Source organism: Eurosta solidaginis, chromosome 1 (genome assembly GCF_040869045.1).
Source record: "Eurosta solidaginis isolate ZX-2024a chromosome 1, ASM4086904v1, whole genome shotgun sequence".
NCBI lineage: Eukaryota > Metazoa > Arthropoda > Insecta > Diptera > Tephritidae > Eurosta > Eurosta solidaginis.
The window spans coordinates 378,150,592-378,175,204 of record NC_090319.1 but is presented as its reverse complement, the minus strand read 5'-3'; the positions used below and the strand labels follow the sequence as shown (position 1 = coordinate 378,175,204).

Genomic DNA, 24,613 nt, shown 5'->3' with positions numbered 1-24,613 from the left:
CTGAATGTCAGTTAGTGTATATACAGTTAAATTAAATTTAAACAATGGCTTCAGCTACATAAATATGAATGACTTACTTGAATAATACTAGTACCTGGGCGACCGAGTTTTGCTCGGCAATCTTCGAGTATGCCGCATAACATACTTTGTTCTACATGTCATCATTAATTAAACTCTACTTTTTTTATATGTACATATATTACATATTTTTACTTACCAATATTTGATTTCCTTAAAAATATAATTATTAATTTCAAATTTTTTTTTAGTCTCACAATTTTATTACATTCCAAAATTTTTTTAATTTCACGAATGACAACTATCAGTTAGTTTAATTAAATTTCAACTTACGTCCCTAAGCGACATCTGTTGGTAAGTGGTTAAATGGTTAAATGTTGTTTTCAAATTGAACATATGTATGCCTCTAGTGTTCAACGGTAGCAAATTACCATATTGAGATATCTTTTTGCTATGGTGAGACATCTTTCTAATAGTAACCTGTGGGAAAATGTAATTATTCATTCCATATTTGCCAAAAATATGCATTTAAATATATTTTGCTAGAATTTGCCACACACGAGAGTGTGTGAAATTACGAAAATTAAGTCGAATCATGTATACAATTTTTTTTACTAAGATTTTTAACTTTATTTTTCTCCTTTAAAGCTTTAATAGAATATGAGTAAGTAGAGTATTATTTCATAAATTATTTAATAATTTGGGAAAAATTTAAACAACGTGACATCAGGACGGACAAGGCGACAGCTTTTTCGATTATACCTTGTAAATCTCTTCAAAGCCTATAAATAGAACAAAAACAGCAACAATACCAAAGTTTCTTTGAAAACCGCCTTACCAACAAGCATAGCTTTAACACATAATTACATACGAAGTATGCAATGTGTAAAAGAATAAATATGCAAAAAGAAGGCAATTGGGAAAACTTTACAGCAACTAAGGAATGACGTGGCTGAATGCGTTTGTAACACGTTCAACTATCGTAGGAGTGCGCGTTCAAATCCCACTCCCGGGAGAAAAGGCTTTGAAGAGATTTACAAGGTATAATCGCACAAGCTGTCGCCTTGTCCGTCCTGATGTCACGTTGTTTAAATTTTTCCAAAATTTTTAAATTAAATTAAAAATTGCTTCAAGTAAATGTTTTCATACATTTAAAGCAATAAGGGCAATCCCCGATTAAATCATACAAACAGACAAAATTGAGTACTATTCCGTCTAACTACCCCAACCCTAAATGGCAACCCTACGCAAAAATTTCCCTATTGTAATGCGGAGTGAAATACTTTTCGTTTGATACCTATATCGGCATATCTCATGGAATTTTTTTTATTTCGAATAGGTGGCAACCCTAAACGGCAACCCAGCTGAAAAATGTCCCTGTTGCAATGCGGAGTGAAATACCCTTCGTTTGATACCCATATTGACATATCTCATGCAATTTTTTTTTAGTTTCGGATAAGTGGCAACCCTAAATGCCAACCCTGCTCAAAAATGTCCTAATTGTAATGCGAAGTGAAATGCTTTTCGTTTGATACCCATATCGGCAAATCTCATACAATTTTTTTTTAGTTTCGAATAGGTGGCAACCCTAACCAAAATGTCCGCACTGTAATGCGGAGTGAAATACCCTTCGTTTGATACCCATATTGGCATATCTCATGCAATTTTTTTTTTAGTTTCGAATAAGTGGCAACCCTAAATGCCAACCCAGCTCAAAAATGTCCTAATTGTAATGCGAAGTGAAATGCCTTTCGTTTGATACCCATATCGGCATATCTTATGCAATTTTTTTTTATATTTAGAATAGATGGCAACCCCAAAACGGATTATTATAGAAGTTGTCTGGATTTTGAGGAATACGTCCAGCACAGAAACATTTTACTTGAAGTATTCCACAAGCTTGAGTAAAGAGGGTCCTTTATTGCTATCTTAAAGAAATATCGGATTCTTAATGTAATGCAATAATTTTTTAAGTCCGAAGTGAGACAGTCTTGCGTCTTACATGCTACGTTTAATTTCATGATTTGCATCTAAGCCGCATAATCATGTTCCTACATATGAACACACACATCCATGCAAACAACAATGCAAACAACGACCAAATGCGTCTACAAAATTATGGCACTGACCTCGCCTAGATTTTACTGACCAAGTGCATTCATTAACCGCCAATAACAAGCGCAAGTTCAGGAAATGTAAAAAGCAAATAATAAGAAGAAATCACCAAACAAATGCGATTCATGCGTCACTATAATTTTACTTTTACGCACAAAGCAATACAAACATATGTACATACATACAAACAATCAGGTAGGCGAACCAAAAGTAGGAGTAAGTGCTTATTCATAAATTTAGATACACATGTACGTAGCTATTTACGTACATACGGTTGTTGTCAGCTAATTCACACTGAGCCAAGTTAAGCACCACAAACCAACTTGGCATTACCAACATCAAACCAAAAGTCAGCACCGTAATTATTATTTTTTTTTTTTATGTAATTTATGCCAGACTTACGAACCTTAAATGGTTTAATTTGTCTAACTCTCTAAATATGTACATATGTATGTATATAAGTGTACATGAGTGTACTTCCAAGTTCGTGTGTGCTTTTTACAACAGATATGTGCTTTGAACTGAAAATCTGCGTAAGTAGTTGAACATGCAGACACGTACAGTGTATGTATGCAACAATAAAAATGCTATGTGCTCGATGCACATTGTGTATGAAGAACCACACCCCTTGTCATGCCGCGGTGACTGCAATTAATGTGCACCATCATCTCATACCAAAAATCACACACACGTTAAATGCACAAAAGCTTACCTCCGTCTCAAGTAGACTAATGTGCTAATGTGTAATGTGGTTTCACTTTGTGTTCATTGTTGTTGTTGCAACTTGTCAGCACGTATTAGACGAAAGTATTCTTATGTGACAAAGTGCAATAAAAGTGCAGTGGTTGGTTTAGTTCTCAAATTAATGCAAGGACAACGAGCATTGATAGCACAACAGTGGCTGTGTTAAAAGTGCAAGACGAATATTAAATGGCAACTTAAAGGCAGGTGTTCTCAAACTATGGCAAGTTGAATTGGTTGAGTGACCGAAGATTTTGGAAATTATGCTAAGACAATTTATGGGGATATTTTTTTTTTTCATATACGAAATTTTGCTGATAAGTAAAAACTATGTGAAACTCACCAAACTTCGTTAAGCTGCACAGTATTTTTTCAGCTCGTTGAGATCATAGAATTATTTGATAAAAAAGCGAACAGAGCCAACAAAGGTTGTTCAACCCTAACTTTCTTTACCTACATATGGAACTTCAAGCAACCTTAAAGTTTACATCTCTTAGGGCTTGGTTTTTCTTGAAAAAATGATGCCGCTTTATTACGACCGCTAAAGAATGGTCGCTGTATTCACCGTAATTAGCGGCACCGCTTCCTTGTAAACTACAACGGCTGTAAATGGCGCGTTTTTCTGCAAATAGTTTGTGTTTATTTTTGATTTTTTGGCGTTTTTTAGAGTTTTAGTTTTGGTACTTTAGCAAATGCCTTATATGTGATTTGAAAATAGAATTCAAATATTTGAAAAATTTGCACGGTTTCGAATATGGCGGTGAGAGGCAGAGATTGCAACTCCACGGGAGGGAATTTATGTTTTGGTTTATCGCTATATTACGTTACTCCAATCGTTTTCTTAATATCCACACAAGCCTTTTAACATTGAAAAATTTTTTACAATCCACTTTAAAGCTTCATTACGACCGCATTATAGCGGCACCGCTTTCGACGAAACCAAGGCTTTACTCTTACGACATGCCCATAACAAATAAATAATTTTCGATAAGGAATCGATGATTTTTCGAAAAGAAAACGACAACAAGACGATAACAAATCCGGAAAAAAACAATAATTTATTTATATTGATAACAAATTGACTACTTTTTAATAAAAAACCGATAACTTTTTGTTAAGACACCACTAAGTTCCGATAAATAAACGATAACTATTCGTCAAAAAATCATCGATTCCACATCGATAACTTCTTGGTAATGTGTCGATAGCTTTTCGTTTATGAAATATATAACTTTTCCATTGTAAATCGATAACATTTTGATAACGTATTTGTAAATTTTGATAGCATATCGATAACTTTTTGAGAACAAAGCAATACATATTTGATAACGAATCGTTAACTTTTCCACACTTTAATAACTAATAATTAATAAACACATAACTTTGCTTGGTTTTCTTTTCTTTCCCTTTTCCTTCCTTTCCTTTCACGGTATGTGCTTATAAGTCGAAAACTGCAAGTGAGAATTTTCCGGGCTAGCATGAAGAAATCTTGAAAATTTGAAGAAATTCAGCCAAGTGGCGACACACAGTTTTTCCATCCAAAAATTGGATTAAATATATTTCGTCATTCCTCTACTCTCCCTTTCCCACTTCCTCTTCCTCATAGCTCTTTCATTTTTCTTTCGTATTTTTATTTCTTGTGAAAAAATAATGAATCAGCTTAGTTTATATCAGGCAATTACGTACAGACCAGCCAATTGGGCTAAAAGGGGTACAATTAATTTCGCATTTTCTAAAAGATCTTATTTGTATCCCTTTTTTGAATGGGTCTGTCAGAGCGTATGATGAACATTTACCCAGTTTGACAAGTCTTAAATCGTACATTTTAACTATGATTTTCAATATATATGGCATACGAGATCTTGGGAATAATAATAATCATAATAAACTATTTCATTCATATTGTATAAAAATGCATCTTAATAAAAAATTAGCTGATTGGCCTAATCCCACATATCTGTGTTCACAAGAAATAATCGTCTAAGTCCTATCCTTTTACAGGGAAATTACTCAGACGATTATTGCTTGTGACCACTGATTTTATTGGCATGATTCCATATGAAGTGTATAAATTTTTGAACTGCGTAATTTTTTCAAAGTATTTTAAAGTGGTCTTAAGAAACCATATTTTAAAGGTTTTTGAAAAACATCTCAACTAAAAGCTTGGCTAAAGAATATATCTACTCTTCTCTGGTGCTACCTGGCGGTGCGGCAATCTTCATAAGTTAATAATATATCAATTTTTATTAAACAATAACAGTTATTTTTGAGATGAGTTAACAGAGTTGTAGTGCCGCATAGCGAATCAAACTTAGAATTAAATATAGTACAGAAAGCCAACTCTTTAAGCCTCATTACATTGAAGACGGCGGCTACGGACTAAAATGAAAATAAAACATAACTTGATGGCGACTGTGGTCAAGCATTAACTTCTCTTCTTGGTTACGTCGAACGCGGCAGCCATAAATATAAATTATATGCTCACAAGCAATAGTCGCCTTTTTGGGCTGAAGGAGCGCAATGAAACCAGGCTAATCCTGTTCATGTGCCCGCACCCCGTGGGACCGCCGTTAGGCACAACTTCACGAGGGGGGCGGGGGGTGGGGGTTGTAAGGCGATTTAGCCCCCATTACTTTTTATGCGTATTTCTCTGCGCTCCCGTTCAGCATACATCAATTGTGTCATAACTGTAAAAGCCATTTTGCTCAGAGCACACCAACAATCTATTTATCCGCACATTTGGTATATTAAATTCCTAATGGAAGGCTCCTCTCCAAAAACTCTGTGTACAGAGAGTCTTTCGCCGTGAAAACGAGGGCAGTGAAACATTTCATGTTCTGCGCTTTCCAATTCCGAGGGAGAGTGTGTAGAGAAAATATCCTCCTTTATTCCACGCTTATGGAGATATTCCTTGAAGCCGCCGCGCCCGCTCATTATCGCCGTGTTTTCGCTCGTAGCATTCCGCTATAGTCGCCTTAGTCCCATATTAAGGGATTGGACCACAGAATAGTAGCAAACAATAGCAAAAAATTAAAATATTATTTGTATGGAAAAGATTCAAATTCATGATGCTTTTTTTTAACTTATGTATATGTAAGATTTTTTATACTCAGTTGAGCAGAGCTCACAGAGTATATTAAGTTTGATTGGATAACGGTTGGTTGTACATATATAAAGGAATCGAGATAGATATAGACTTCCATATATCAAAATAATCAGGATCGAAAAAAAATTTGATTGAGCCATGTCCGTCCGTCCGTCCGTCCGTCCGTTAACACGATAACTTGAGTAAATTTTGAGGTATCTTGATGAAATTTGGTATGTAGGTTCCTGAGCACTCATCTCAGATCCATATTTAAAATGAAAGAAATCGGAATATAACCACGCCCACTTTTTCGATATCGAAAATTTCGAAAAACCGAAAAAGTGCGATAATTCATTACAAAAGACAGATAAAGCAACGAAACTTAGTAGCTGAGTTCAGCTTATGACGCAAAATATAAAATTAGTAAAATTTTGGACAATGGGCGTGGCACCGCCCACTTGTAAAAGAAGGTAATTTAAAACTTTGCAAGCTGTAATTTGGCAGTCGTTGAAGATATCATAATGAAATTTGGCAGGAACGTTACCCCTATTACTATATGTACGCTTAATAAAAATTAGCAAAATCGGAGAAGGACCACGCCCACTTTAAATAAAAAATTTTTTTTAAAGTAAAATTTTAACAAAAAATTTAATATCTTTACAGTATATAAGTAAATTATGTCAACATTCAACTCCAGTAATGATGTGGTGCAACAAAATACAAAAATAAAAGAAAATTTCAAAATGGGCGTGGCTCCGCCCTTTTTCATTTAATTTGTCTAGGATACTTTTAACGCCATAAGTCGAACAAAAATTAACCAATCCTTTTGAAATTTGGTAGGGGCATAGATTTTATGACGTTAACTGTTTTCTGTGAAAAGGGGCGGAATAGGTTGATGCCACGCCCAGTTTTTATACACAGTCGTCCGTCTGTCCTTCCGCATGGCCGTTAACACGATGACTTCAGCAAAAATCGACATATCTTTAATTAACTTAGTTCACGTGCTTACTTGAACTCACTTTATCTTGGTATGAAAAATGAACGAAATCCGACTATGACCACGCCCACTTTTTCGATATCGAAAATTACGAAAAATGAAAAAAATGCCATAATTCTATACCAAATACGAAAAAAGGGATGAAACATGGTAAGGTAATTGGATTGTTTTATTGACGCGAAATATAACTTTAGAAAAAACTTTATAAAATGGTTGTGACACCTACCATATTAAGTAGAAGAAAATGAAAAAGTTCTGCAGGGCGAAATAAAAAACCCTTAAAATCTTGGCAGGTATAACATATATAAATAAATTAGCGGTATCCAACAGATAATGCTCTAGGTCACCCTGGTCCACATTTTGGTCGATATCTGGAAAACGCCTTCACATATACAACTACCACCACTCCCTTTTAAAACTCTCATTAATACCTTTAATTTGATACCCATATCGTACAAACATATTCTAGAGTCACCCCTGGTCCACCTTTATGGCGATATCTCGAAAAGGCGTCCACCTATAGAACTAAGGCCCACTCCCTTTTAAAATACTTATTAACACCTTTCATTTGATACCCATATCGCACAAACAAAGTCTAGAGTCACCCCTGGTCCACCTTTATTGTGATACCTCGAAAAGGCGTCCACCTATAGAATAAGCCCCACGCCCTTTTAAAATACTTATTCCTTTCATTTGATACCCATATCGCACAAACAAAGTCTAGAGTCACCCCTGGTCCACCTTTATGGCGATATCTCGAAAAGGCGAACACCTATAGAACGTAGGCCCACTCCCTTTTAAAAATACTCATTAACACCTTTCATTTGATACCCATATCGCACAAACAAAGTCTAGAGTCACCCCTGGTCCACCTTTATTGTGATACCTCGAAAAGGCGTCCACCTATAGAACTAAGGCCCACTCCCTTTTAAAATACTCATTAACTCCTTTCGTTTGATACCCATATTGCACAAACGAATTCTAGAGTCACCCCTGGCCCACCTTTATGGCGATATCCCGAAACGGCGTCCACCTATGGAACTAAGGATTACTCCCTTTTAAAAAACTCATCAACACCTTTCTTTTGATACCCATATTGTACAAACAAATTCTAGGGTCACCCCTGCTCCACCTTTATGGCTATATCTCGAAACGGCGTCCACCTATGGAACTAAGGATTACTCCCTTTTAAAATACTTATTAACACCTTTCATTTGATACCCATATCGCACAAACAAAGTCTAGAGTCACCCCTGGTCCACCTTTGTGGCGATATTTCGAAAAGGCGTCCACATATAGAACTAAGGCCCACGTCCTCTTAAAATACTCATTAACACCTTTCATTTGATACTCATATCGTACAAACAAATTCTAGAGTCACCCCTGGTCCATCTTTATGGCGATATCTCGAAAAGGCGTCCATCTATAGAACTTAGGCCCACGCCCTTTTAAAATACTCATTCATACCTTTCATTTGATACCCATATCGTACAAAATAAATTCTAGAGTCACCCCTGGTCCATCTTTATGGCGATATCTCGAAAAGGCGCCCATCTATAGAACTTAGGCCCACACCCTTTTAAAATATTCATTAATACCTTTCATTTGATACCCATATCGTACAAAATATTTTCTAGAGTTACACCTGGTCCACCTTTATGGCGACATTTCGAAACGGCGTCCACCTATAGAACTAAGGCCCACTCCCTTTTAAAATACTCATTAACACCTTTCGTTTGATGCCCACATTGTACAAACAAATTCTAGGATCACCCCTGGCCACCTTTATGGTGATATCTCGAAACGACGTCCACCTATGGAACTAATAATTACTCCCTTTTAAAATACTCATTAACATCTTTCATTTGATACCCATATCGTACAAACGCATTCTAGAGTCAACCCTGATCCACCTTTATGGCTATATCCCTAAATGGCGTCCACCTGTAGAACTATGGCCCACTCCCTCTTAAAATACTCTTTAATGTCTTTCATTTGATACACATGTCATACAAACACATTCCAGGGTTTTCCTCGGTTCATTTTCCTACATGGTTATTTTCCCTTATGTTGTCACCATAGCTCTCAACTGAGTATGTAATGTTCGGTTACACCCGAACTTAACCTTCCTTACTTGTTTTCTTTTATAATTTTAGTTTGACAGAAATACATAGAAGTGAATTTTGTTAAAGTATTTCGCAGCACTTTCGCAATGCAATAATGCTAGACACGAAATTCTGAGCTGCCCTAATTGATATTTCAAACCATGTATATAAATAAAGGTTCTATGCAAAACATTCTTTGGTAGATTATCCATGAACGCTAATACATTTTCCTCCTTTTATCTTTTTTTTTATATTTTTACCCTAATCGACTTAACACATTTCAAATAGCAAATCTAGACATACATATATATATACATAGCTGCTATATACCCCAACAAGCAAAGTAAACGTAATGTAAATTTATAAAAAGTTTGCTCAAACAAACACTAAGCTTAAAAGACGTTGATTTTTTGTTTACAAATTGTTTAGAAATAAGCGTGAACGAAATCGAAACGGCTGGTTGCTTTGCAGCTTATAAATGTAAACTTATAAAAAATTTCTAAAAGAAAGCTTGATACAAATTTTTTCCAAAACTTTTTATAAATGATAATTTTTATTTCAATAATATTAACCAGTGCTGCTCAAAATTTTTTATATAGAAGTGCGAATCACAATACATGTACAAAATTTTATGTGCATTGAAACTTTTTTTGTATTTAAAAAAAATATATTTAAAAAATTATAATTATTTCAGGTCGGAAAATGTTGAATATTTGGTTTCAAGTTACAAAATATTTGCTTAAAATATTACGTAAATAGCGATATCACCAACATTCAAGAGCCAATACTAAGCAGTGACTTGTATGCACATCAATAAATCAATCATTATGTCTATACATGTGTCCATACAAGCAGCGGAGAGCAACGCGCAAACACATGCATATATCTGAAACACTTTCAAAAGTAGGCAATAATTTCTGCAAGTATCACTCACAAATACACGCGCATATGAGAAGCTATAAACGTAGTTATAGCTGGTAATTTTATAGCTGGTAACTGACTAGTAAATTCTAGAAATAGAAGCGCCTAGAAATATGCCAACGAGGAAACCAAACAGTATAAAAGCAGCAACAGTTGAGGCACGACAAATCAGTTTGATTCAATAACGCTATCTGTTGAGAAGTAGAAGTGTTATTGTGAAGTACTTTAATAAAGCCCATTTTGCATTATTGAATATTGGATTTATTTATTCAACAGTTTAGTGATTCGAACGTTAGTAGAAGGTTGCAAATAAGAGGAATTTCGTTACAATATTCTATATGCATACATATATCGGCGGAATTTGGGTTTCAATAATCATACTAAGAGTGAATGTAGAGATTCCCGCGAATATTGCATTGGAAATTGAATTTAAAAACTTTTGAAATGCTTAATTAGAAGGCTCCGCGTGGTTTGTTTTAAATTTGTGTTCAAGTCTATATTAGCAACAGAGATTACTGAGGTGCTGAAATACCATTTGAATTTAATAAAATGTTTAACAAGTAAATGGTAGTCATGGGAACTTCACGGTTCCTCCCACTTCCAGTCAAAAAATTTCTCTTAACCAAGAAAAATAATATTCCGAATTGAAATAAAAAGTCACAGAAACTACGCCGTAAGTTCTCTCTAGTTCAAAATAAGTAGTTCGGCATTTATCTCTTTTACATATTTTCAACTGGCGAATTTATCATGGCGATGTCCTAGGCGGTGGAAATTGTCCCCGCTGCTTTAACTTTTCACTAATACCTAACTATATACAAATTTGTTTTTGGTACTTTTTCAATAGTTAGAAGAGGCATACTCATATGTAGTCGCAGCTCGTTAAAGCTGGTATAGTTTTTTTGTCGATTTTATAACTGAAAATCTAGCTATTAACGAACTAATACTTATTTGGCACTCTAGGTCTAGTTCTGTACCAGAATTTTGTATCACTAGTTACCGACTTCCCTTGAGGGTAATTAACTAATATCATATGAAGTTAGAAGAGGCACCTCTTGTTTAGGTACAGTTTTGCTTACATTCTTTTGTCATATGCCCCATATATTTCAGCTCCGCAGTCAATTATCTATTTTAATTTTATTTATGAATCTATTTTGATTACACTTTTTTTCAGTACTATAATGTTTTTGAATAATTTCTAGTTGTCAAATTGTTAGTGTAAATTTTTTTACCATACACTAGTGCCTGAGTTTCATATGGGTGTCCTTTTTCTTGGCATTTTCATAAGAAATTCCAGCATCTTCCTATAATTCGAAATTATTTGTGAGGGTATATGGGAGTGCTATGAAAATTTTTTTTTATATTCAAAGTGTGAATTTGAATCTGTGCCTATGATTCAGGGCAAAACAAAAACAAAAGTGCTACAAGTATATAGGGGTTGAGCAGCTCTGATATTAACAAATAGATAGTATGTGAATGTACCTAAGTATACATATGTACTAATTCTAAATTTCATGCATACATTAAATGAAGAATGGCTGCAATTCTAATGGGTTGAAGGAGACTCCAGAAAACGGTTTAAATGCAGCCATTCCCTCTCATGAATAAACGTTTATGAAAATAATTTGGAATTTTCCAAGTTGAAAAATATTGACAAATAGTTTTCTCGTCTTTTAGCTTATAAAATGTTTTCAAAAAAAAAAAAAAAATTTAAATATATTTAATACTGAAAATGTTTATATAACGTTTAACACAGCAAGTTTACTTTAAGTTACTTTTCAAAAAATTTACATAAATGCCTGCTGGGACGCCATATTTTACTTAGGTAAGTACATACATACATATATACTCGTTCAACCAGTATTACTAAGAGCAATTATTCAGTCAGTCTGGAATTTTTTGAAAAAATATTTACATTACGTTTGCTCCATTTTGCGCTCAACTAATTACAATTTTACTTTCGATCAAAGCAGGAAAATGAATTCTTAATGTGGCTTATAGGTACATATGTACATATATTTGAATGTATACAACATGTCTGCAAATAAACCAGAAAAAGATTATGTACATGGTGAATTTGGTAAGTCATACTTGTCTGGGCTTGTGGGTGTGGAGATTTGTTGCTGTGCACCTGAGGCGGTCATATATGAAGGTGCATATACATATATACATAAAACCAATTAGCTACCTACATATACATATATATGTACATACTGTATATGTGTACATTAGTAGTGTATATGGACCAGTTTTACAATTCAGAGCATTTCGTTATTGCAAAATTTCTATGAATATGTTTATCGAAATGTAAATATATATGCTCTTGTAAATATGTTTGTATCTATGCACATACAAAGATATTTAAACTTGTCCATAAATAAATCAGATTATGTATAATTGCCTTCCTGTGCAATGAGTTCACTAAACCAGATACCCACATGGTGGCGCGTGCCAAGGAAAACGAATTCTCAAACAAGTTTCAATTACAATCGTCCAGTTTATTGAAAAGCTTTAAATAATTAATTTATGTTTCAATACACTAAATTATAAAACAATTAACTTATTTTTGTATTTTGGGGAATTTGCTTACCAATTTCAAATGTTCACAACAACTACTAAACTCAAATGTATGCACATGAGTGTATGTATATGAATACGCGATTTCAAGGACGAATAGCGAATGAAGTTTTTGAGGTGGTAAATAAATTGGTATTAAAGATATTTATTATGCTCGGCTTACCTTGAATATATCAAAGAAAAATTTTCTGGAAACTCAATTACAACAGAAATAAGTAAGGAAGGCTAAGTTCGGGTGTAACCGAACATTACATACTCAGTTGAGAGCTATGGTGATAACATAAGGGAAAATAACCATGTAGGAAAATGAACCGAGGGTAACCCTGGAATGTGTTTGTATGACATGTGTATCAAATTAATTTAAAGATTATTTTAAAAGGGAGTGATCCTTAGTTCTATAGGTGGACACCGTTTCGAGATATCGGCATAAAGGTGGACCATGGGTGACTCTAGAATGTGTTTGTACGATATGGGTATGAAATTAAAGGTATTAATGGGGCTTTTAAAAGGGAGTGGTGGTAGTTGTATATGTGAAGGCGTTTTACAGATATTGACCAAAATGTGGACCAGGGTGACCCAGAACATCATCTGTTGGATACCGCTAATTTATATATATAATACCAGGAAGAGTATTCCTGCCAAGATTTCAAGGGGTTTTTATTTCGCCCTGCAGAACTTTTTCATTTTCTTCTACTTAATATGGTAGGTGTCACACCCATTTTACAAAGTTTTTTTCTAAAGTTATATTTTGCGTCAATAAACCAATCCCAATACCATGTTTCATCCCTTTTTTCATATTTGGTGTAGAATTATGGCAATTTTTTCGTTTTTGGTAATTTTCGATATCGAAAAAGTGGGCGTGGTCATAGTCGAATTTCGGCCATTTTTCATACCAATACAAAGTGAGTTTAGATAAGTACGTGAACTGAGTTTAGTAAAGATATATCGATTTTTGCTCAAGTTATCGTGTTAACGGCCGAGCGGAAGGACAGGCGGTCGTCTGTGTATAAAAAGTGGGCGTGGCTTCAACCGATTTCGCCCTTTTTCACAGGAATAAGTTACAGTCCCAGAAACTAAGCCCCTACCGAGTATCCTAAACAAATTAAATGAAAAAGGGCGGAGCCACGCCCATTTAGAAATTTTCTTTTATTTTTGCATTTTGTTGCACCATATCATTACTGGAGTGGAATGTTGACATAATTTACTTATATACTGTAAAGATATTAAATTTTTTGTTAAAATTTGACTTAAAAAATTTTTTTTTTTAAAGTGGGCGTGGTCGTTCTCCGATTTTGATCATTTTTATTAAGCATACATATAGTAACAGGAGTAAAGTTCCTGCCAAATTTCATTATGATATCTTCAACGACTGCCAAATTACAGCTTGCAAAACTTTTAAATTACCTTCTTTAAAAAGTGGGCGGTGTCACGCCCGTTGTCCACAATTTTACTGATTTTCTCTTCTGCGTCATAAGTTCAACTCACGTACCAAGTTTCATCGCTTTATACGTCTTTAGTAATGAGTTATCGCACTTTTTCCGTTTTTCGAAATTTTCGATATCGAAAAAGTGGGCGTGGTTATAGTCCGATATTGTTCATTTTAAGTAGCAATCTGAGATGAGTACTCAAGAACGTACGTACCAAATTTCATCAAGATACCTCAAACTTTACTCAAGTTATCGTGTTAACGGGAGGACGGACGGACGGACATGGCTCAATCAAATTTTTTTTCGATCCTGATGATTTTGATATATGGAAGTCTATATCTATCTCGATTCCTTTATACCTGTAAAACCAACCGTTATCCAATCAAAGTTAATATACTCTGTGAGCTCTGCTCAACTGAATATAAAAGTATTTATTTGTTAGTTAATATATTTGCGAATGTAAGAAAAAAATGTAATTTTTAAGATAAGCAAGTCAGGATGTCTTAGTTCGAGCAAAACCGAACATTTTTTACCCCTTACGTTGGAGAAGAGGAACGTCACGAACATTAACTGATATGAATGTTTGAAATATACTACTAATATACATGCAAATGTCGCTTGCCGTAAGCAGCTATAAAACAGTTACAGTCATAGAAACAAGTTTCTTAAAAAATCTCGTTACATTTTCCGCATTTTGTTCTACTTTGGTATTGAAAGTTTTATTTGTACGTAGCAGAATTAATTTACATTATTTTTTAAATTTCGTACTTGTACTAAAATATCTACGTATAAAGGCTACGTGTCACAGATATATTGCCAATTTTGTGATGTGTAAAATGGGTGTGGTCCTTAAGGAATCAGATCCAAATATAAAGCTATGCATGTTATTATTGTTACTGTTGTAGCGATAAAATCACCCTCCGAAGGTTTTGAGAAGTGTTATTGATGTCGATGGTCCTTTGCCGGATATAGAACTCTCTAGGTCATCTCGTCCCCACCCTCTTTCTTCCTTGAGGAGCTTAGGGCGCTAGAGCATCAGCTACTAAAGAAAAAGGATCTGCCCCGGGTAGGTGAGGTTGAAAATTGGATTGGAGAAGCTATAAGTTGCGCTGGAAACTCTTTGAAAGGGTTGCGCTACACAACCCCTTGAATCTTTTGGTATTTTAATCGCCTCTTACGAGTGACCTACATGCCACGGGTATATTCTAAGCTCCCTTACTCGATAAGCATAGTTGGGAATAGTGCACTAAATTTTGATTGCATTACACATTCATTAGAATACACTATATTGGACAAATTTTAGTGCGCACTATTTTTTCCAGCTGCCTTTCTCCACTCTTTCTGATATAAAGTTATAATTCTGCAAAGTGATACTAACGGCGTCTGATTTACAATTTACTTGGTGACACGCTCATTTTGCAAAATTTTAACACGTTTCTATTTTTCTTAATGAAGTCAACCAGCATATCAATTCTCGCTACTTATACATAGGTCTTTAATAATGAATTACCACATTTTTCCCATTTCCTTTCACAATGTATATATGTGACCCGGCCTATGAAAAGGTGGCTTATGACTCAAAAAAAAAAGAAAACTACTAAGAAACTGAAGAAATGCATTGTTTATCTTTAACAGCTGTTTTTCGCAATTTCGTTTTTGAGTCATAAGCCACCTTTTCATAGGCCGGGTCACATATATGTATATAAGTAGGCGTGATCCTCAACCAATTTTGCTAATTTTTATAAATATTTAGTATATTTTATGAATATTTAGTAAGGAAAACCTCCTCCAATTTTAACATGATATCTTCAACGACTTCGGATATATAGTTAAGAAGACTTTCAAATTGTCTTTTTCTAAATGTAGGTGATACCATGCTCGTTTTCAAATATGTTTCCAAATTTCTGTTTCTTCAGTTTTCGAAATTTACGACATCGCAAAAGTGGGCGTGAGCTTGTAACGATGGCAAGCAAGATAAATAAAGAAAAAGGCAAAGAAAGCAAAGCGTTTGGAATGATGAAACTATTTTCACTCTGTTCAGTCGGCTTTCAAGTGGACGGTCCAAAGTAGGACATCTTGCGGTGTAGATATTACCAGCAGTGCGTAAACCTACAACTCATAAGAAAGGTGCCATTACCGCATCAAAGGTTTGGTCATTGCATCGAACAGAAGGACCAGAACATCTGCTACCGCCAGTACATGTAGCGATTGGGTTTTGCAACTTGGGGTTGGGATACTACGGAAAAGATTTGGTGATCGCCTGGCGCAGTGCACCTTGCCACTCAAGTATTAAGTCGTTGAAAGCCCAACATTATCATAATATGCACGCTGTGCTACGTTTGGGCCCCTACTCTTCAATACTTAATCCGACTGAGATTATTTGATCGAATCTGAAAACTGCAAAGGTATAAAGCGAATCTTCGAATATCTTATACAAACAGCGCCGGGCTGGATAAACAGCGTCTTCAAAACGTCAGCTAGGTGTATTGCCATGCAGTGAAGCCATAAAAATCACTATTGCTCACAGTTTATTGGGTGTGATGTCAGGCAGGGTTAACCATCTCTGACTTTTTTCCGGCTATCGAGATAGAAAATAAATTCGCACTGGCTTATTTCTAAAATACTTATAGTTAGCTCAGATTAAGCTTCTTTCTCTGAATCGTGCTTTGTTCGACTATTCAGAATTTGAAAATGACTTGATCAAACAGAATTACTGTTTCAGCGGAGTTTGTCTTAGTAGCGCTGAGAAGGTTTTTAATTAAAAAAATTCTCGGTATCTGGTAAGGGCAATATTTTCATCAGGGATATCCTTGGATTATATGAGATTTCGGAGGATGGAGGGAAGGAGGTAGAAAGATATTTTCTACACTCTTATGCTTGGCAAATGTATCTCATATCTAGATGAATAGTTAAAATTGATTTGCCTGCAAGAAAATAATAAGCCATTTCTAGGAGAGCACGAAGTTTTGGTTCGGTACTCAATTTTCCGGTTTTTACGTGAGCCATAACAATACAGAACGATCTTAGTGTTAACCGAAATTAGCCAACTAAATTACTGGATGAGCATGCCGGACTATATGCAAACATGTGCATATATTTGTATGATCACGTACGACGTACATCTTCTATGTTTATGTGATTTTAAAATGTTTTTTGGCCCACAAGATTTTCACATGCAAGTACTTACCCAGCACTTAGAAAACCTGTTTAACACTACTCAATGCAGCTAAGCTTATTAGCCGTCTCACCATATTTTAGCTACGCAAAGTTCATTTGACTACCAATGATTAGGCCACACTGAGCTTTGAAGTTCTCAAATACCGAATGCTTAGTCTATTGTGTGACTTGCAGTTTTGTGCGACGAATATTTGCACTTTACATTTCGCCTTTCAATAGCCATCAACGTTTTTTGGCCATATTTGATGTATCTATGCATGTATGTGGTTCAGTTAACCACAGTTGGTTTTTACTATGTACATACATAAATAAGCAGGAATCTCTCTATTGATGTTCGTATGTGTGTATGTTGGTGCGTCAAGTTTTTCTCACATATTTCACTGGCGTTTGACAGTTTTGGTCGAATTTCCAAAAATAGCAAAGTCATGCGTTATTATGGACTCAGTACAAAAGCAACAACACGAGACGACGCTAGAGTTGGATTCGATTCGATTTTTTTAAGAATCGATTTTTTCGATTCGATTCTAGAAAAAAAATCGATTTTATCGATTAAATCGAACCAAGTAAAGTTTATTTAAATTTTCCTTAGTCTTTGTAACAGTGTACTTGCTTACGTACTTAACCATTTACACGATTTTTTCCGACAAATAAAGCTGGACAGTTTCTCTCTCGTTTCGTTGCCTGCCGACAAAATTGGAAGCATCAAGGAATGACACATAGTTCTTCACTTGATCCTTTCATCGGAGTGAGATAATTAGTATAGTCTTTACCGAAATTTCATACTGTTTGCGCTTTTTTTGAATCTTTTATTTCAAAATGTAGGGAAACCAATATTGGGAACATTAACCAATACACTTTCTTCTTTAATACTTTTTATTACAATATGTATAATGTTCTCGTATCGTTTACGGCATTAGAACCGATCTATGTTCAGCATCATATAAAAAGGAAGTATTTATTAAATAACGAAGGTAACATGTTTTCAGTATACGTTTTGCAGCTTTTTAATCAATAAGGTATACGGGAATTTCAATTGACAACATATGGATATTTGTGTCATGGTTTGCGTGTTTTTAGTTAAAAACTTTATGGAAGTATTTTTTTTAGCTTATTGAAAATAAAAAGGAATAAGGAATTTAATTGACGAAGTTTCATAAAAATTGCCACTTTTGTTTTCGTGTTTGCTGCTGTCTATGTCATAAAAAGTATTGATTTTATATTGTTACGAATATTAGCAAAACTAAGGGGTGCTGCTATCTCTAAGCCGATGCTAAGCAGTGACGTGAATTCACATCCATAGATCAATCATTATGTATCTACATAAACGAAATAAGAATTGCGTCTACACATATGTACCATGTACGTATACGAGCAGCGGAGAGTCAATGCACAAACACATGCATATACCTGAGATACTCCTATAAGTATGCAATGAGAAAAACTATAAAATTTTGCAATTGTAGTTACAGCTGAGAAGTTTGAGAGCTGCTGGGCTAGTATATTCTGGAAGCGCCTAGAAGATGCGAAGGTTGAAAGCAAAGAGTATAAAAGGCGGCAATTGTAGAGGCGCTGGAATTCAGTTTGATTTGAGTTGTCAAGCAGTTTCGACTAAGACGCTATCTAGCGAGCAAGAGCAGTATTATTTTGAATAGTAGAGTTTCATTTGAGTTATCAATCAGTTTGGTTATTAAGCAAGCTATTCGTTGCACAGTTTGAGTGTTATTGTGAAGTACTTTAATAAAGGCCAGTTTGCATTATTACAAATTGTAGTTATTTATTCAACAGTTTAGTGATTCGAATTTAGCAGAGGATTGCAAATAAGAGGATTTGCAAGTAAATTCGTTACAATATATTTGTTAAAAGTGTGTTTCTTAATGTTACTCGTGAAGGTAAAATGTACCAAGGATCCAAGCATTGTGTAAAAGATATGAATCCGTTATCTTCGACAATCCTAAAGGGTTGCATATCTGTGACAATCATTCCAATCAAAGCACAATCTAGTTGTTTTTTTCGCTCATCTACAGACTGACACTTCCTTATATTGTTGTTATTAGGTGCAAAAAAGGTTTTTATAGGAGCTCATGAAGACATTTATATCAACGTTGGATGTGACCGCCTCAAGTGATTTAACAAATTAGTTGTACTTCCATCTGTTTCGTATTTATTGCCGCACAATTTGCATTTCGCAGAATCACCCTGCACTTGGCTAAAGTACTTCCAGACAACAGATCTGCGAATCTTTGGATTACTTATAAGATTGAATTCCCCTTCAGGGTCACTTTCAATTGGCTTACTAGAATCTAAAAATGTGGTATTAATTAGTTTTCATTTCGTACTGAACACAATATCATACCACAAAATAGATAAACACATTTTCAATATATTGCTTGCCAGAAGTGCGAAGAAATTTCTTCATCTTTCTCCTTTCTCTCGAAGCCACCAACACAATAAATCTAAATTTATGAAAACCAAAAATACAGAAAAGTGATGAAAACTTCGATGCCTAAAGCATCGAACGGTTAAAAAAAAAAACGATTCTACATTTCCAAATAAAAAGATCGATTAAAACGATTAAGAATCGAATCGAAATCCAGCTCTAGTCGACGCATGTGCTTTGTATATTTGGAAGTCTACGTGCATACATACATATCTTGCAATTATATTTATTTTATTTTTAGCTTGCGTATTAATATTTTCATACATAAGCTAACGGTATTGTCTTTTAATTATGCACTTTGTTGTGTTTGCGCCCATTCGCATTTTGATTCATTTAATTAACCGCTAATCAATTCAATTACTTTTACTTTTCTGCCATAATAAACGCACAGCAGGTAAGCGTTTATTTATATTGTGGTAAGCGCATTAACTTGCAACTTAAATGGTTTACCATTATTTAATACATTTTTGGCGATCTGGTTTCGAATGAAAAATGATTGAATAACATGAATGCCCTTATTTGACTTTAACCGTGACCTAATTAATATACTGCGATGAAAAATGAAAGTCATGTATGGTTACCTATAATGGAAGTTAGATAAGGTAATGGTTATAAAATTGAGGAGATATTTAAAAAAAAAAAAAAGAGTTTTTGCGTTTGATGGAGAAAATAATATTTTGCTAGGGTAGTTTAAGTGATTTCACTGAAAGAAAACAGCTGGTAAAATCAACCAGCTACTTTAACCGAAATTTCTGTTAATTTATATTCTACGCCAATAGCTGTTAAAACAACTTCGCACAAATTGTCGATTCTATTGTTTCAACAGTCTAAACAACAAAATAAAAAATTTCATCTTACGTACATAGCTCTGTGAACCTAACCATTATTATTAAAATAACAGTGAAGACTGTTAATATGGCAGTTGTTTCTGCTGCATCATGATAATAGCCAAAATATATTAAACAAAGTGGCGGCCGCCTTGGTAGCCTGCTCCACCATCCACACCGAAGATCCTGGGTTCACGCCCGGGCAAAACAACATAAAAATTTTAGAAACAAGTTTTTGCAATTAGAAGAAAATTTTTCTAAGCGGGTTTGCCCCTCGGCAGTGTTTGGCAAGCACTCCGAGTGTATTTCTACCATGAAAAGCTCTCAGTGAAAACTCATCTGCATTGCAGATGCCGTGCGGAGTCGGCATAAAACACGTAGGTCCCGTCCGACCAATTTGTAGGAAGAATCAAGAGGAGCACGATGGAAAAATCTCTTCGGAGATCATCGCGCATCACCATAATTTTACAGAATGTCTGTTAATTCTTAAACAGTAAGCCCGAGGTTGAAGGTTCGGAAGTAACTCGGAGAAAACTGAACAGGAGTCTTTCTAGATATCAAAATAATATTTGATCTCCTGTAATATCTCGTAAGGTTTTTCTTTCAAAGTGTGTAGTACATACAGATTTCAATATGCCTTTTCTACCATCGTAGTAGTAACAGGTGCAGATCTACGGGGGGTGAAATAGGGGACAAAAACCAACACAACAAAACGAATGTTCAGAATCCTTTCGGGACTAGAGTACTTGAGGACTATTTCGGCCCATTTTGTAATTCTTTTGGGACTGTTTTGTGGGCTTTTTCGGGGTAATATAAAAATATGTTGGACTATTTTGGGAGTTGATCCACATATTCTCGGTACTGTTCGGATCAGTTTCTTAGTTATTTCATGGCTATTTCAGGATTATCTGCATACAGCGCGCGCTCGATAACGTGAACTAATTCAAACCAAGGCAGTTCACGTTAACAAAAGTGTTCACGTTTTGGAATGCCCAAAAAGACTAAGTAAATATATATTTTTCACATTTAAATTCACATTTTATTCTTGCTTTCGTGACATATTAATTGAAAATTAAGTCATGCGATGGTTTTATTTAAAAAAATCAGTCATCTTTTTTTGTATCTTCTGTTTTTCCAGGTCCACAATACGTGTTATTTACGCACTTTAAAATCACTTGCTTTTTCGCTTTAATGTTACAAATTGTTGATTTAGCAACATTATCTTTCTTTGTTAAAATCGTCACAGATGAGCGTTTTTTTTAAAAAGCCGAGAATTTCAGCCTTTTGTTTTAATGTCAAGCACACGGGTTTTTTAGAACTCATTTTCACCAGAAAACATAAGACGGAACACTCTTTGCAAAACCAAAACAGCGACTGAAATATTTTACTCCTTACATCCAATTACGAATAAAATGCCTTTTTTTTAATTAGGGGGTTCCCCAATTTCAGAATTATTTGAGATCAATGTAAACTACATTCAAATAATTGTAACGTTTATTGTTCATGTTATAGAGCTTTTTGGGTTTGTTGACGTTTTAGAGTAGTCAATGCACAAAAATGCCTGTTCACGTTTTGGGGTGGAGTGTTCACGTTATCAAACGTGCGCTGTATATACTCCAGATCGTTATCGAGATTCTTTCGGGACCTTTTGGAAATGTTTTCGGAGCTATTTCGAGGCTGTTCGGATATTATATCGGACGTATTGCTAGGTAGATATTTTCGAGTGTTCGCCGGTTCATTTAGAAATAATTTTCATAATTATTACAAGACTATCTAGGGATAATTTCGTAAAAAATGTTACATGTGAGTATTGGGCTACATCTTATTAAAAGTTCGGCATATCTTCCTTCTATGGATCATTACTGGCTTACCTCTGGACTTTTCCGCTGTTGTGTGCCTTAATTTCGGGTTAGTTTCGGAACTTTTCCAAGATTATTTTCTGGACTGTCACCAGACTGTTTTCAAGAATATATAGTGCCTATATCAATAACTTTATATGGTATTTTCTTCATGCGAACTCGGCTGCGGGTATAGGCTAGTCTTCAAAAATTTGTTAAAGTGCTAGTTCTGTTAATTCCGAGGAATCCTGAAATATTCTGGTTTTTGATATTAAAACTCATTTGAAACTCTTGAACCTATTCTAATCCTTTAAAAAGTTTTAGCATTTTTGCAATAACTGCTGAGCAGGTCAAGAATTGTAATCCACAAATTGCATGGAGCACATTTCAATTCAAGCTACTTTCAATATAAAAGCAAATTTCTTCACATACGAATAAAAATATAATAAAATTTTAGTTTGGTTATCCAATTTGTAGTTTTAGTGTTCTAATATAATTTTTAAAAAATTATTAAAAACCAAAACAAATTGGTCAACATAGAATCAGCAAAAAGTTTAAAAATCGATAAAACTTGATACACTTCAATTAATTTTGAAATTTTATAATTGGTCAATGTAATAAAAGAGATGAAAAGTAAAAAAAAATTACATTTACCACAGCTCTCGCAAAAGCTCATTGAAACTGTGATTAGTACTTGTAAACGATTGTGGTTGGTAAAAATTGGCTAAACTTAAAAGAATGGAAATGAAATTTCCTGCTAATTCTGGAAATTCACTAAATCAAAATTTAGAAAAATAAAACTATTTAATTTATGTGAAGGAAGCTGTTGAACGAAGTACTCACCTATAACAAAGTTGCATTTCGGATATTTCGGTTGTATCTTATTACCCATGTTTGGCTTAAGCACCTTTTCACCCCAGCAGCAAAGTCGAAATTTCTTGTTAGCTCAGCGAATGTGACCATAAACCATTGCAATTTTTTGCAAAACGTTGAGATCACCACTACTCATGGCAACTACATTCGTTGCTGTGGTTGAATTGCTCTCATGATACTATTGACAGAGGTGCCATCTTGTTCAATTTTTGGCTTTCTGGTTTTCAGGCGCTAAAAAGTGAGTTCAGTAGTTGCGAGATTAATCACAGTATTTTAAATTAACACTTTTTGGTTTTTAAATAAAGCTAGGCGTCAACTTGACTTGAGTATTTCCAAATTCGGCTCACAAGTATGTATTCGAAACAAAAGAACATGATATTTATCCTAAAGGCGTTCTAATAGACCAATTGACACAGCACTGCTAGGCTCAGAACCTTTATTTCTGTCCGAGTCAATGTTGAATTTCGTACCAGTAAAAGCAACCTCCTTCGACCAGACCACTTGAATATTCGGTTTACCGCGAGCTCCTGACCGAAACTTAACCTTCACATGCAGCTTGGATAAATCAACAATCTCGTCAATTTATTTCTTGATGATAGCCAATAGAAGTCTACACAAGCTTTCCATAGACCTTCAGTTTTCATATCAGCTGTATTTTCAGTATTATTTCAAGCCATTTCATCTCATTCGACAATACAAGCTTTAATCGAAGTTAGTCTGAGAGAAGTTGCTTTACGAACTACTTTTTGATGTTTGGTTAAACAATGCAGATAAACCTCCAAAGTAACTCACAGTGTATTAAGAAATAATCAAAATATTAAGCAGAATATGGCGCGGCATCTAATTTATTCCAGGTCTAAAAAAAGATCGTTTACGACCGTAATTCAGAGTAGAGAATGGCGAACATAATAGCGACTTCTGAATCGAGGGATTCAAGAGATTTTTAAGTACAATGCACAGCTTCACTATCCAAATTGTCTTAGTCACCTTCGCGTGGCATATCCTGTCACATATTAAGTAGGCGAGGTACTAGCTATCCCAAGTTCCTTACTAACTGAAGAGATGACGTACTCTAGAAGGTTTAACCCCTCCCACGATGTCCGCCTAGGAATTAACGGTTCTGGTACTGGAGGGTATTTTAAATACTGTTTGCGTCGGTTACACTCCTCGTAGCTTTGGGGACGTCTTTTTTGCTGTCGCTGTAGTTACATTCTAAAACTTCGAAGGGAGAGCAGCTTATGTCTAAGGACATACTTTTCTATTTCACTCAAAACTTTCCCAAAGGATAGGACATGAAAAAAGTATTTATTTTTTAACTATACATATCTCCCTCACCATTTCTCTCTATGTCTCACACTCTTTTGCACTTGGTCAGAATATCTATTTTTCGCACTTTTTCTTGCTTCCTACCTCCGTATGCCTTATTCTTTCCCTCACCTTTTTTTCTTCAACTAATTTTGCCACTTCGCCGTCGACCT

At 34.9% G+C, this 24,613-nt stretch overlaps 1 long non-coding RNA gene across 1 annotated transcript; it reads right to left on the bottom strand.

Annotated features, from left to right (window-relative positions):
* Window positions 1-258: 258 nt before the first annotated feature.
* LOC137245241 (uncharacterized) lies at window positions 259-11,996 on the bottom strand. Its single transcript, XR_010951273.1, has 2 exons — window positions 11,895-11,996; window positions 259-498 (listed from the first exon to the last, which is right to left on the bottom strand). It is a non-coding gene; the product is annotated as an uncharacterized lncRNA (long non-coding RNA).
* Window positions 11,997-24,613: the final 12,617 nt, after the last annotated feature.